Genomic DNA, 14157 nt, shown 5'->3' on the forward strand with positions numbered 1-14157 from the left:
AACCCCTCTTACACTGTTGGTGGGAATGCAAACCAGTCCAGCCACTATGGAGAACATTGTGCAGATTCTTTAAAAAACTGGAAATAGAACTGCCTTATGACCCAGCAATCCCACTGCTGGGAATACACATTGAGGAAACCAAAATTGAAAGAGACACGTGTACCCCAATGTTCATCGCAGCACTGTTTATAATAGCCAGGACATGGAAGCAACCTAGATGTCCATCAGCAGATGAATGGATAAGAAAGCTGTGGTACATATACACAATGGAGTATTACTCAGCCATTAAAAAGAATACATTTGAATCAGTTCTAATGAGGTGGATGAAACTGGAGCCTATTACACAGAGTGAAGTAAGCCAGAAAGAAAAACACCAATACAGTATATTAACGCATATATATGGAATCTAGAAAGATGGTAACAATAACCCTGTATATGAGACAGCAAAAGAGACACTGATGTATAGAACAGTCTTTTGGACTCTGTGGGAGAGGGAGAGGGTGGGACGATTTGGGAGAATGGCATTGAAACATGTATAATATCATATATGAAACAAGTCGCCCATCCAGGTTCGTTGCACGATGCTGGATGCTTGGGGCTGGTGCACTGGGACGACCCAGAGGGATGGTATGGGGAGGGAGGAAGGTTCAGGATGGGGAACACATGTATACCTGTGGTGGTTTCATTTTGATATATTGCAAAACCAACACAATATTGTAAAGTTAAAAAATAAAATAAAATATTTAAATATAAAAAAAAAATTGCAGCTAGTGCTGACAAGGTAAATGTTAGAGATATTATATTTGCAACTAAAATAAGAAAAAAAAGAAAAATAGTACTTATTCCTCTCCATGTTATTATTATTATTTTTCTGGTAATGGCAACAGTTAATGCTATTCTATGTATTTTATATATATATCTAAAGAAGAAATTATGAAGAAAGTATGAAGAAATTATACTCCTGATTTCACACTAATATGTGTATATCTATTTAAGTAACTTTTAACTCACTATTTTTGACTTACATAAGTAACCTACTACTCAGACAAACTCAAGCCCTAAACTTTAGAAAGCATACATTTTAAACTGTGATGCTGTGATCAGAGAAAACTGCATCTTAATTATAGAAGCACTTTCCTGGCATGTAAAATGTGAAGAGGCAATATCCTATCTTCTCTGTCCTTCAAGTTAAAGACATTTTCTGTGATCATAATTTAAAAGCAGCATACAAATTCATGATACTTGATTATTTAATTTGATTAGTTTTATATGATAGTATGCCTATTCTTTTGGATAGTAAAGCTATATAACTTCTTTTACTTTTTGCCTGAGGCAAAGTGCTAATATTTGATTTATCTTCTATACTTGTCTTTCCTTTAGCAATATGAACTTTTTCTCAGACAAGTGCAATGCTGTGTGTGACCCCACAGGGAAACTGCTTTCTTTTTTAGAAATGTGTACAAAGTACTTAATAAGTCATGTCATTCCATGATTTACTGTATATTATATTTTCAGTGACTACAGTTAACTTCCTTGGTCTCTAGATGACAACATTTTAACAAAAACAAGACATTTTCAACAAAATGTCAGAACCAAAGTGATCAAAGTGCTGTGGGAGCAGTTTGGCAACAGTTTGAGCTTTGAATTTCCTATTCACTTTCCAAAACATTCACTTAAAAAGCATTTATTGAAGCTGAACTGCCTTTATCAGCCTGATCAGAGCTCCATAAAGAGCATGCATGATTCAATTGCCTTCCCAAGCCTTAAAAAAATATAACTTTGATATATACCTCACAAGTGCAGCACAATAGTTTTCATGCTCACGTTTGTTAAGATTTAGTGCAGCCATTAAAGAACAGAAGGGCTCTTTGGTGGCAATCCTCAGACATACCAAATATCCCAAAGCAAAACCTTCTACAAATCAGAGATTAAGGTACTGACAAAAATTTCCACTTGATTGCAGTTTTCCCCTTTAAACCTTATATCAGGAGTGACTATCTTTTCGATCAAGTCTCTCGGGGAGGTGAATAGATAGGTTTTTTCCTCTTGGAGGAAAATATCAACTGAAAGATAAAAAGTGACATTTTATGTGCCTTGTCCAGGAGTCAGTCGATTTATTTAAAAAACGGTGTGTGAGCCTGACCTATACATGAAGTTTGTGGCATGTCTCTTGTCAAGTATTGATCACTTAAGACTTTACTGTTTGCCCACTGCAATGTAGCTAATAATCTCTTTTTATTTAGTTTGTGTCTTTGAATTCTTATCATGGCTTTAGTGATTTCTCTGGGACCTATTAGATCTTGCTTTTGCTGTGCAAATGGCTATGGAAATTAAGCTTGCTGAAGCACTTTTCCTGGGCAAACACTCTTTGTTTTCCATCAGTTCATGTGTCAAGTGGTTTGCATGCAGATAGGGTCCATTTGGAAGCAGCGGGCACCATCAATCTTCATGACTTTGCTATACACACCATTTCACCTCAACCTGTTTCAATGGGAGATTGTAAAGGATGGCTGAGCAATCAAGCTATTCCCCTTGACTGACATCAGGTATTTCTATCTAACTCACCTTAACACTTTGCGGTCAATGCTGAGTGCAAAAAAAAAAAAAAAAAAAGGCTCTAGGTGATGTGGTCAAATGTCTTCCACATTTTGACATAATTGCCAATTCAGTTGGCTTTCAAAATTGTAGTTTTTAACTTATTTCCACTAATCAGAAGCAAAACTGATTTTTCTTTATTTGTATCCTCTACTCTCAGAGTTGGCCAAAATTTTGTGAATGATTAGAACAATTGCTTTATTTCCTGAATGACTTCACTGAGTTACCTGTCATGAATCCAAAAAATAAACCATACATGTAAAAATATTACAATGTTTAACTTGATTGTATTCCAACATGATGGATAATAAATGAATTAAGCATCTTTCCTTTCAAGGCAGTGGTTGATATAATTGAGGAAATTATAATAATAATTAAAAAGTCTCATGGAAAATATTCTTGTGTATGTGTCTGAGCTTTGTCATGTCTGTTTTCCTATATTCCCATATACACATAAAAGGTAATGTGCTATTCTATCATATATTGAGTCTAATGAATTGATCAATTGTATTCAGGGTTGTACATTACTATTTAGTATATCTGTTATCCCAATTCATAGCTCAAAAAGTAACTCACAAAAGCTAAAATTATATTAGTTATATAATAGCCACAGTTTTTCATTTTTTAATTGAAATTATATTAGCATCAAAATGTATTTTGAAGGAACTCCTTTAGATAGCAGAGTGAGAAAGCAGTATGTATATATATATATATGTGTATATATATATATATATATAAATTTGGAAATCACATCCAATAATCATTTATATTTTCTTACAAAGTTACAGTGTAAATAACAGACCTGATAAACTTGAATGGAAATAATGAAGGAATAAGGTAAAATTTTAAATGCTGCACCTAGATTTATTCTAATGAGTAGTGAAAGAGAAAGATACAATTTTTCCCCAATTAATACAGAATCCCTTAGTACTCTATAAATTCTTCCAATGTTTGGTTTATAAGTAAATATACGTTAAATATTCCATGAAACTCTCTACAGAACTCAACTTTTTTCTTAAATTAAGGTACAGTTGATATGTCATATTACATTAGTTTCAGGTGTACAACATAGTGATACAAAATTTTTATAGATCCCACACACACATACTGCATTTATAGTTATTATAAAATAATGTGTATATTCTCTCTTTACAAGTAAAAATATATTGAAGACTCCATGAAGAAATCTTACTCAATTTTGAACTAGTGACAAAGTTAGAATTGTGAAAAACTATATGCGAGTATGTGTATGTTTATGCAAATATACAATTCATGATTCTTATTTATTGAAAACAAGAGTTATGAACTAGACTCTTTTAAATAAAATATCTTAAATAATATATAATTTGCATAAAAAATAGTTTATGGTGTCAAAATTTAAATACTCTCAGAATATATATACCTATTTTTATAGTGTGCATTATATTTTAGTCTATTGTTTCTGAATAGTTAGCTTCTTAATCAAGTAATATAAATTAATAAATATTACTATGAGTAGTAAAATGCATAAATACAATTTTTTGCAATTTTACTTATCCTTTGTATCTTCCCTTATTGATGACTGGACGTCTAAAACTATATCTGTTATTAATCCCTTTCTTCAAAGACTGCTTTTCCTCTTCATTTCACATTCTCAATTCTATCATGCAGTAGCAAAAAAAATAATAGTCATATCCTTAAGTAAATTCTGGACATATTTTATTCATCTAGAAATAGGCAGTAGGCTAAATCTGAAAATATAATTTATTTTCTGGAACTTTGTCAAAAGGTAAATAATTAAATAAAGTTCATTTTTGGGTGAGAATTAATTTTTGCTATGTTTAAAATACTTGCAGCTCTATCTGGCATATAGTAAGACTCTGATGCTGAGAAAAATTGAGAACAAGAGGAGAAGGTGGTGACAGAGGATTAAATAGTTGGATAATATCATAGACTCAATGGACATGAGTATGAGCAAACTCAAGAAGATAGCAAAGGACCGAAAAGCCTGGTGTGCTGCAGTCAATGGGTTAGCAAAGAGCTGGACACAACACAGTCACTTAGAAAAAACAACAAATGCTCAATAAATAAAAGTTATGACCATGACTATTATGATTATTCTAGAAATAACACACAAAAAAGATGTCCTTTTCATTATAGGGGACTGAAATGCAAAACTAGGAAGTCAAGAAACATCTGGAGTAACAGGCAAATTTGGCCTTGGAGTACAGAATGAAGCAGGCCAAAGGTTAATAGAATTTTGCCAACAAACACCCTTTTCCAACAACACAAGAGAAGACTCTACACATGCACATCACCAGATGGTAAGCACTGAAATCAGATTGATTATAATCTTTGCAGCCAAAGATGGAGAAGCTCTCTACAGTCAGCAAAAGCAAGACCAGGAGCTGACTGTGGCTCAGATCATGAACTCCTTATTGTCAAATTCAGATTTCAGTTGAAGAAAGTAGGGAAAACCACTAGACCATTCATTTTAGTTCAGTTCAGTCTCTCAGTAGTGTCCGACTCTTTGCGACCCCATGAATCGCAACACGCCAGGCATCCCTGTCCATCACCAACTCCCAGAGTTCACCAAGACTCATGTCCATCGAGTCAGTGATGCCATCCAGCCATCTCATCCTTTGTCGTCCCCTTCTCCTCCTGCCCCCAGTCCCTCCCAGCATCAGAGTCTTTTCCAATGAGTCAACTCTTCACATGAAACTTCCAAAGTACTGGAGTTTCAGCTTTAGCATCATTCCTACCATTCAGTGTGACCTCAATCAAATCCCTATGGTTAACCAGTGGAAGTGAGAAATAGATTTAAGGGACTAGATCTGATAGAGTGCCTGATGAATTATGGACAGAGGCCCTTGACATTGTACAGGAGACATGGATCAAGACCATTCCCAAGAAAAAGAAATGCAAAAAAAAAAAAAAGGATGATGGTTCTCTGAAGAACCCTTAAAAATAGCTATAAAAAGGAGAGAAGCAAAAAGCAAATAAGAAAAGAGAGATAAACCTATTTGAATGCAGAGTTCCAACGAAGAGCAAGAAGAGATAAGAAAGCCTTCCTCAGTGATCAGTGCAAAGAAATAGAGGAGAACAATAGAATGGGAAAGACTAGAGATCTCTTCAAGAAAATTAGAGATACCAAGGGACCATTTCATGCAAAGATGGGCTTTATAAAGGACAGAAATGGTATGGACCTAACAGAAGCAGAAGATATTAAGAAGAGGTGGCAAGAACACACAGAAGAACTGTACAAAAAAGATCTTCACAACTCAGATAATTATGATGGTGTGATAACTCACCTAGAGCCAGACATCTTGGAATGTGAAGTCAAGTGGGCCTTAGGAAGCATCACTAATGAACAAAGCTAGTGGAGGTGATGGAATTCCAGTTGAGCTATTCCAAATCATAAAAGATGATGCTGTGAAAGCGCTACACTCAATATGCCAGCAAATTTGAAAAAATTAGCATGGCCACAGGACTGGAAAAGGTCAGTTTTCATTCCAATCCCAAAGAAAGGCAATGCCAAAGAATTCTCAAACTACCGCACAATTGCACTCATCTCACATGCTAGTAAAGTAATGCTCAAAATTCTCCAAGCCAGGCTTCAACAATATGTAAACCGTGAACTTCCAGATGTTTAAGCTGGTTTTAGAAAAGGCAGAGGAACTGGAGATCAAATTGCCAACATCCGCTGGATCAAGGAAAAAACAAGAGAGTTCCAGAAAGACATCTATTCCTGCTTTATTGACTATGCCAAAGCCTTTGACTGTGTGGATCACAATAAACTGTGGAAAATTCTGAAAGAGATGGGAATACCAGACCACCTGCCTTCCTCTTCAGAAATTTGTATACAGGTCAAGAATCAACAGTTAGAACTGGACATGAAACAACAGCCTGGTTCCAAATTGGGAAAGGAGTACATCAAAGCTGCTTATTGTCACCCTGCTTATTTAACTTATATGCAGAGTACATCATGAGAAACACTGGGCTGGATGAAGCACATGCTGGAGTCAAGATTGCCATGAGAAATATCAATTACCTCAGAAATGCAGTTGACATCACCCTTATGGCAAAAAGTGATGAAGAAATAAAGTGTCTCTTGATTAAAGTGAAAGAGGAGAGTGAAAAAGTTGGCTTAAAGCTCAACACTCAGAAAACAGAGGTCATGGCATCTGGTCCCATCACTTCATGGTAAATAGATGGAGAAACAGTGGAAACAGTGGAAGACTTTATTTTGGCGGCCTCCAAAATCACTGCAGATTATGGCTGCAGCCATGAATTTAAAAGACGCTTGCTTCTTGGAAGAAAAGCTATGACCAACCTAGACAGCATATTAAAAAGCAAAGACATAAAAAAAATAAAATAAAAATAATAAAAATAAAAAGCAAAGACATTACTTTGCCAACAAAGTTCCGTCTAATTAAGTCTATGGTTTTTCCAATAGTCATGTATGGGTGTGAGAGTTGGACTATAACGAAAGCTGATCGCTGAAGAATTGATGCTTTTGAACTGTGGTGTTGGAGAAGACTCTTAAGAGTCCCTTGGACAGCAAGGAGATCCAACCAGTCCATCCTAAAGGAAATCAGTCCTGAATATTCATTGTAAGGATTGATGTTTAAGCTGAAACTACAATACTTTGGCCACCGGATGTGAAGAGCTGACTCATTTAAAAAGACCCTGATGCTGGGAAAGATTGAAGTGGGTGGAGAAGGAGATGACAGAGGATGAGATGGTTGGATGGTGTCACTAACGTAATGGAGTAAGCTCCGGGAGTTGGTGATGGACAGGGAAGCCTGGCGTGATGTATTCCATGAGGTCACAAAGACCTGGACACCACTGAGCAACAGAACTGATTCTGATAATTATTATCATTTTAAAACACGAGAGTCAAAATCTTGATTTTAACCTGCAAATACTTCCCTCATAGGCAGTATGCAAGGATTTTCTCAAAGCAGAAAATCTTAGGACCAGATATAGTTTTTAATCCAGAATAGTTGAGTTCCAAAGAATAAATTTTCTAACATAGCTGGTTTGCTTTGTTGAGGTCATAGCCTTGGTTAGGAAATAATGGGACATGACACAGGGGGTGGGCTATCTGGATTAATTCCTTGGAAAATTTTGTATAAACAGGTTCCTCTGAACTTAGATGTGCTACAGGAATGAACTATTCAAACATACTATATACTAGCACAAGCTTCTTGTCTGAGATGTTGCAGGGTTCTCTCCACTGTAAGATAGCATAATCCACTGACCAGTCAATATTTGCCCCCATTTCCTTTTAGGCCTGTAACTAGAGTTAAATTACAACACTTCCTTTTGAAGACATGCTGGGCATTATCAGAAAAGGGAGAAAAAATTTCCTGTAATCCAAGAAATCTGTGACACTGAGCTACTGTGTACCACTAAAATAAAAGACAGTGTGTGAGGTATTGAATTTTGTGGCTTCTTGATCACAGGAGACTTAATTAAGGAGCACTGAACTGGAACACAGGATGTAACAACTTGGAAAGGGCCACAAGACACATTTGGTGCTAGAATAACTTAGCAATGTGTAAAAAGTAGTGGCTTACTCTACATGATATTGAAATGTCAGAGTTGATATTACATAAAGCTAAATATTAAAATACCTGGAAACTGGGCTTGCTAGAGTGGTTACTTTATGTAAAGGCCTAAAATTCTAAGATAATTATATTAGAAGGGAAAATCCACATAACATACAACTTATCATGTCCATTAGAAATATGTTAGTGATACAGGTCTCAGCTGGTTTTCCCTGGTAGCTGAGGTGGTATAGAATCTACCTGCAATGTGGGAGACCCAGGTTCAATCTCTGGGTTGGGAAGATCCCCTGGAGAAGAAAATGACAACGCACTCTAGTATTATTACCTGGAAAATCCCATGAACAGAGGTGCCTTGTGGGCTACAGTCCATGGGGTCATAAACAGTCCGACTGAGTGACTAACACACAGAGGTCTCAGCACCACCAAAAGTTTGATGATGGCTCTCTGTGTACATCACTCCTGACCACCTAAGAGGCTTTTATGGAGATAGACTTACTGATAGCAATCAGGATGATATGACTCTGAAACAATGGTACTTCTGTGTTAAGTTAAATGGATGTAAGTATTGTGGTATGTGGCAGTCAAAGTGGCAATTATGGAAGTCTGACTTTAAATTAGTACTAAAAAATAGCGCCCATAATTATAGAACATGACACACTGGGGAAAAATGATTGGGTATCCAACAAGTATCTTTTCATACTGTTCATGGGTCTCTCAAGGCAAGGATACTGAAGTGGTTTGCCATTCCCTTCTCTGGTGCACCACGTTTTGTCAGAACTCTCCACTATTAACCATCTTTCTTGGGTGACCCTACACAGCATGGCTCATAGTTTCATTGAGATAGACAAGGCTGTGAGCTGTGGTCCTTGTGATCAGTTTGGTTAGTTTTCTGTGATTGTGGGTTTCCTTCTGTCTGCCCTCTGATGGATAAGGATAAGAGGCTTATGGGAGATGCTTGATGGGAGAGACTGACTGGGGGTCTTGTTCTGATGGGTGGGGCCAAGCCCAGTAATTCTTTAATCTAATTTTCTCTTGATGGGTGGAGCTGTGTTCCCTCCCTGTTTTTTTTTTCCTGAGGCCAAACTATGGTAGGTGTAATGAAGGTAATGGGGACCTCCTTCAAAAAAGTCTTGTTTCCCCAGTCTTGTGGAAGTTCTGTTGTCAAATTCTCTGGAGGTTCTCAGTCCCTTTGCCAGATCCCCAGGTTGGGAAATCTGTTGTGGTTCCTAGAACTTTCTTAACATTGGAATAATTTCTTTGGTATAATTGTTCTGCAGTTTCTGGGTCGTCTGCTCGGTGGCTTTATGGTGGGGCTAATGGTAACCTCTTCCAAGAGGGCTTAAGCCACACTGCGTGACACAGGTCTGCTGCAGCCAGAACCCCTGTCTCTGTGGTAGGTCACTGTTGACCCCTGCCTTGCAGGAGACACTCAAACACTCAAAATTAGTTATGGCTCAGTATCTGTGGAGTCTCTGGGTCCTGATGCACACCAACTTAGACAGCATATTAAAAACCAGAGACACTACTTTGCCAACAAAGGTCTGTTTATAGTCAAAGCTATGCCATATCCAGGAAACGGAAACCCACACCAGTATTCTTGTCTGGAAAATCCCATGGATGGAGGAGCCTGGTGGGCTACAGTCCATGGGGTTGCAAAGAATCGGACACAACTGAGCGACTTTCACTTTTCATGATTTTTCCAGTAGTCATGTACGGATGTGAGAGTCGGATTATAAAGAAAGCAGAGTGTCGAAAAATTGTGCTGGAGAAGACTCTTGAGAGTCCCTTGCACTGCGAGGAGATCAAACCAGTCAATCCTAAATGAAATCAGCCTTGAATATTCATTGGAAGGACTGATGCAGAAGCTGAAGTTCCAATACTTTGGTCACCTGATGCGAAGAACTGACTCACTGGAAAAGATCCTGATGCTGGGAAAGATTGAGGACAGGAGGAGAAGGGGACGATAGAGGATGAGATGGTTGGATGGCATCACTGACTTGATGGACATGAATTTGAGCAAGCTCTGGGAATTGGTGATGGACAGGAAACCTTGGCATGCTGAAGTCCATGGGGTCGCAAAGAGTCTGACATGACTGAGGAACTTACCTGACAACAAGTATCTTACTCATTTTTTAACATTCAATGGCAAAAAGAAAAGTGGGTAACCCAGAGGCTAAGTGACATGACCCTAAAAAAAAAGCATCTCTTTCCAGGTTCTTGGGACTTGAGACTGTTTTTAGACTCTGATTCTTTAAGAGTTTGAATCTCAGGAAGGATCCTACAATACTAATGTAAGTGTACAAATCAGACAGTTATGTGCTGGAGTTAGGGAAAGTTTCAAATACTTTGAAAACTCCTGGACACAGGGTCAAATTCCTTTGATATCTAAGGATATGGAGAATCATAATGGCACACTTTTTCAACTGTTACTGAACCAGACTCAGGCCACTCACCTGACACAAAGCAAAGCCAAAGTAGTGGCACCAGGTTGTTGTGAGAAAAAAAAAAAAAAGAAAAATACAATGTCAAGCAAGAGAATGAAAGACAAACCTCATAACCATTCAAACTTTGTCTCTGAGTTGGATTTTTTTTTTTTTTTGAAAGTGGGAAGAATAAAGAAGCATTGTTTGTTCCTTCCTCTTATGACTTTTATGTGATATTTTTAAACCATAATTTTGGTAGTTAGAAAGTCTCTGGTTTACAGTTCTCTGGCTAGGTGGTCTATGGCTCTAAGGTCTCTTAGCTCCTCCTGGTTTGGAGAAAACACCCTGAGTTTTTCTGATAATGGTGATATCTATAATACCAATTTTAGTATATTAATAAAGTTATCAAAATACTAATTTTATTCATCTGACACTGGTTGATTTGTGTTTAGTTAGCACTGAATTGAGATCAGAGAGTACAAAAAAGGGAATAAATTTTGTATTAAGTGATTAATTATAAATTCAGTGAAGGAAACTGGGTTTTAAGGGGTCTTAGTTTCAATATGGTGAAAGTGAAACAAAGTGTTAGTCACTCAGTCATATCTGACTCTTTGCAACCCCATGGACTGTAGCCCACCAGGTTCATCTGTCCATGGAATTCTCCAAGCAAGAATACTAAACTATGCACCCATTCTCTTCTCCAGGAGATCTTCCTGACCCAGAGATCAAACCCAGGTCTCTTGCATTGCAGGCAGATTCTTCACCTTCTGAGCCACCAGGGAAGCCCTTCAATATGGAGTGCATGTAACAAATGGCATTGTGTCCAAGGTCTAATGCCTACAGTCTACATTAGTTCTGTAATCCATTCCGTAGTCATTGTGTAGTTAGAATAGACATAATTTGTTGTTGGCACAAGGTTCTTGGCCTGTGGGATTAGAGTTATCATCATGGCAAAGGTAAAGTGGAAACCTCTATAATTTATTACCCCAGCCCTATCCAGGATAGTAAATTTAAGAAGCACATAAATAAACAAATAAAATATTATCTTTCCTGAGATTATAGAATATATAGTCATTTTTAAGAATATCAAATTACAGTTTGGTCATATCTTATTTCATTCTCCAGACAGATCTGAGAGAATAAAAGTAGATTGCCACAACCATAACCACAGGGGCGGCAGCCGGGAGGAGCAACCCCACGTCCAAGGAGCCGTGGCTGTGCGGGTGCAGGAGGGCCTAGAGGAGCTATTCCACATTGAAGGTCAGGAAGGGTGGCAGTGAGGAGATACCCCTCATCCGAAGTAAGGAGCAATGGCTGTGCTTTGCTGGAGCAGCCGTGAAGAGATACCCCTGCCCAAGGTAAGAGAAACCCAAGTAAGACGGTAGGTGTTGCAAGAGGGCATCAGAGGGCAGACACACTGAAACCATACTCACAGAAAACTAGTCAATCTAATCACACTAGGACCACAGCCTTGTCTAACTCAATGAAACTAGGCCATGCCCATGGGGCACCCCAGGATGGGCAGGTCATGGTGGAGAGATCTGAAATGTGGTCCACTGGAGAAGGGAATGGCAAACCACTTCAGTATTCTTGCCTTGAGAACCCCATGAACAGTATGAAAAGGCAAAATAATAGGAAACTGAAAGAGAAACTCCCCAGGTCAGCAGGTGCCCAATATGCTACTGGAGATCAGTGGACAAATAACTCCAGAAACAATGAAGGGATGGAGCCAAAGCAAAAAGAATACCCAGCTGTGGATGTGACTGGTGATAGAAGCAAGGTCCAATGCTGTAAAGAGAAATATTGCATAGGAACCTGGAATGTCAGGTCCATGAATCAAGGCAAATTGGAACTGGTCAAACAAGAGATGGCAAGAGTGAATGTCGACATTCTAGGAATCAGCAAACTGAAATGGACTGGAATGGGTGAATTTAACTCAGATGACAATTATATCTACTACTGTGGGCAGGAATCCCTCAGAAGAAATGGAGTAGCCATCGTGGTCAACAAAAGAATCTGAAATGCAGTACTTGGATGCAATCTAAAAAACCATAGAATGAACTCTGTTCGTTTGCAAGGCAAACCATTCAATATCACAGTAATCCAAGTCTATGCCCCAACCAGTAACACTGAAGAAGCCAAAGTTGAACGGTTCTATGAAGACCTACAAGACCTTTTAGAACTAACACCCAAAAAAGATGTCCTTTTCATTATAGAGGACTGGAATGCAAAAGTAGGAAGTCAAGAAACACCTGGAGTAACAGGCAAATTTGGCCTTGGAATACGAAATGAAGCAGGGCAAAGACTAATAGAGTTTTGCCAAGAAAATGCACTGGTCATAACAAACACCCACTTCCAATAACACAAGAGAAGACTTTACACACGGACATCACCAGATGGTCAACACCGAAATCAGGTTGATTATATTCTTTGCAGCCAAAGATGGAGAAGCTCTATACAGTCAACAAAAAAAGACCAGGAGCTGACTGTGGCTCAGGCCATAAACTCTTTATTGCCAAATTCAGACTTAAATTGAAGAAAGTAGGGAAAACCACTAGACCATTCAGGTATGACCTAAATCAAATCCCTTATGATTATACAGTGGAAGTGAAAAATAAACTTAAGGGCCTAGATCTCATAGATAGAGTGCCTGAGGAACTATGGAATGAGGTTTGTGACATTGTACAGGAAACAGGGATCAAGACCATCCCCATGGAAAAGAAATGCAAAAAAGCAAAATAGCCATCTGGGGAGGCCTTACAAATAGCTGTGAAAAGAAGAGAAGCAAAAAGCAAAGGAGAAAAGGAAAGATATAAACATCTGAATGCAGAGTTCCAAAGAATAGCAAGAAGAGATAAGAAAGCCTTCTTCAGCAATCAGTGCAAAGAAATAGAGGAAAACAACAGAATGGGAAAGACTAAATATCTTTTCAAGAAAATGAGAGATACCAAAGGAACATTTCATTCCAAGATGGGCTCGATAAAGGACAGAAATGGTATGGACCTAACAGAAGCAGAAGATATTAAGAAGAGATGGCAAGAATGCACAGAAGAACTCTACAAAGAAAGAGCTTCACGACCCAGATAATCATGATGGTGTGATCACTGACCTAGAGCCAGACATCCTGGAATGTGAAGTCAAGTGGGCCTTAGAAAGCATCACTATGAACAAAGTCAGTGGAGGTGACAGAATTCCACTAGAGCAATTCCAAATCCTGAAAGATGATGCTGTGAAAGTGCTGCACTCAATATGCCAGCAAATTTAGAAAACTCAGCAGTGGCCACAGGACTGGAAAAGGTCAGTTTTCATTCCAATCTCAAAGAAAGGCAATGCCAAAATGCTCAAACTACCACACAATTGCACTCATCTCACACGCTAGTAAAATAATACTCAAAATTCTCCAAGCCAGGCTTCAGCAATATGTGACCCGTGAACTTCCTGATGTTCAAGCTGGTCTCAGAAAAGGCAGGGGAATCAGAGATCAAATTGCCAATATCTGCTGGATCATGGAAAAAGCAAGAGAGTTCCAGAAAAACATCTCTTTCTGCTTTATTGACCATGCCAAAGCCTTTGACTGTGTGGATCCC

This window comes from Bison bison, unplaced genomic scaffold, assembly GCF_000754665.1.
Source record: "Bison bison bison isolate TAMUID 2011002044 unplaced genomic scaffold, Bison_UMD1.0 scf7180017864358, whole genome shotgun sequence".
Lineage (NCBI taxonomy): Eukaryota > Metazoa > Chordata > Mammalia > Artiodactyla > Bovidae > Bison > Bison bison.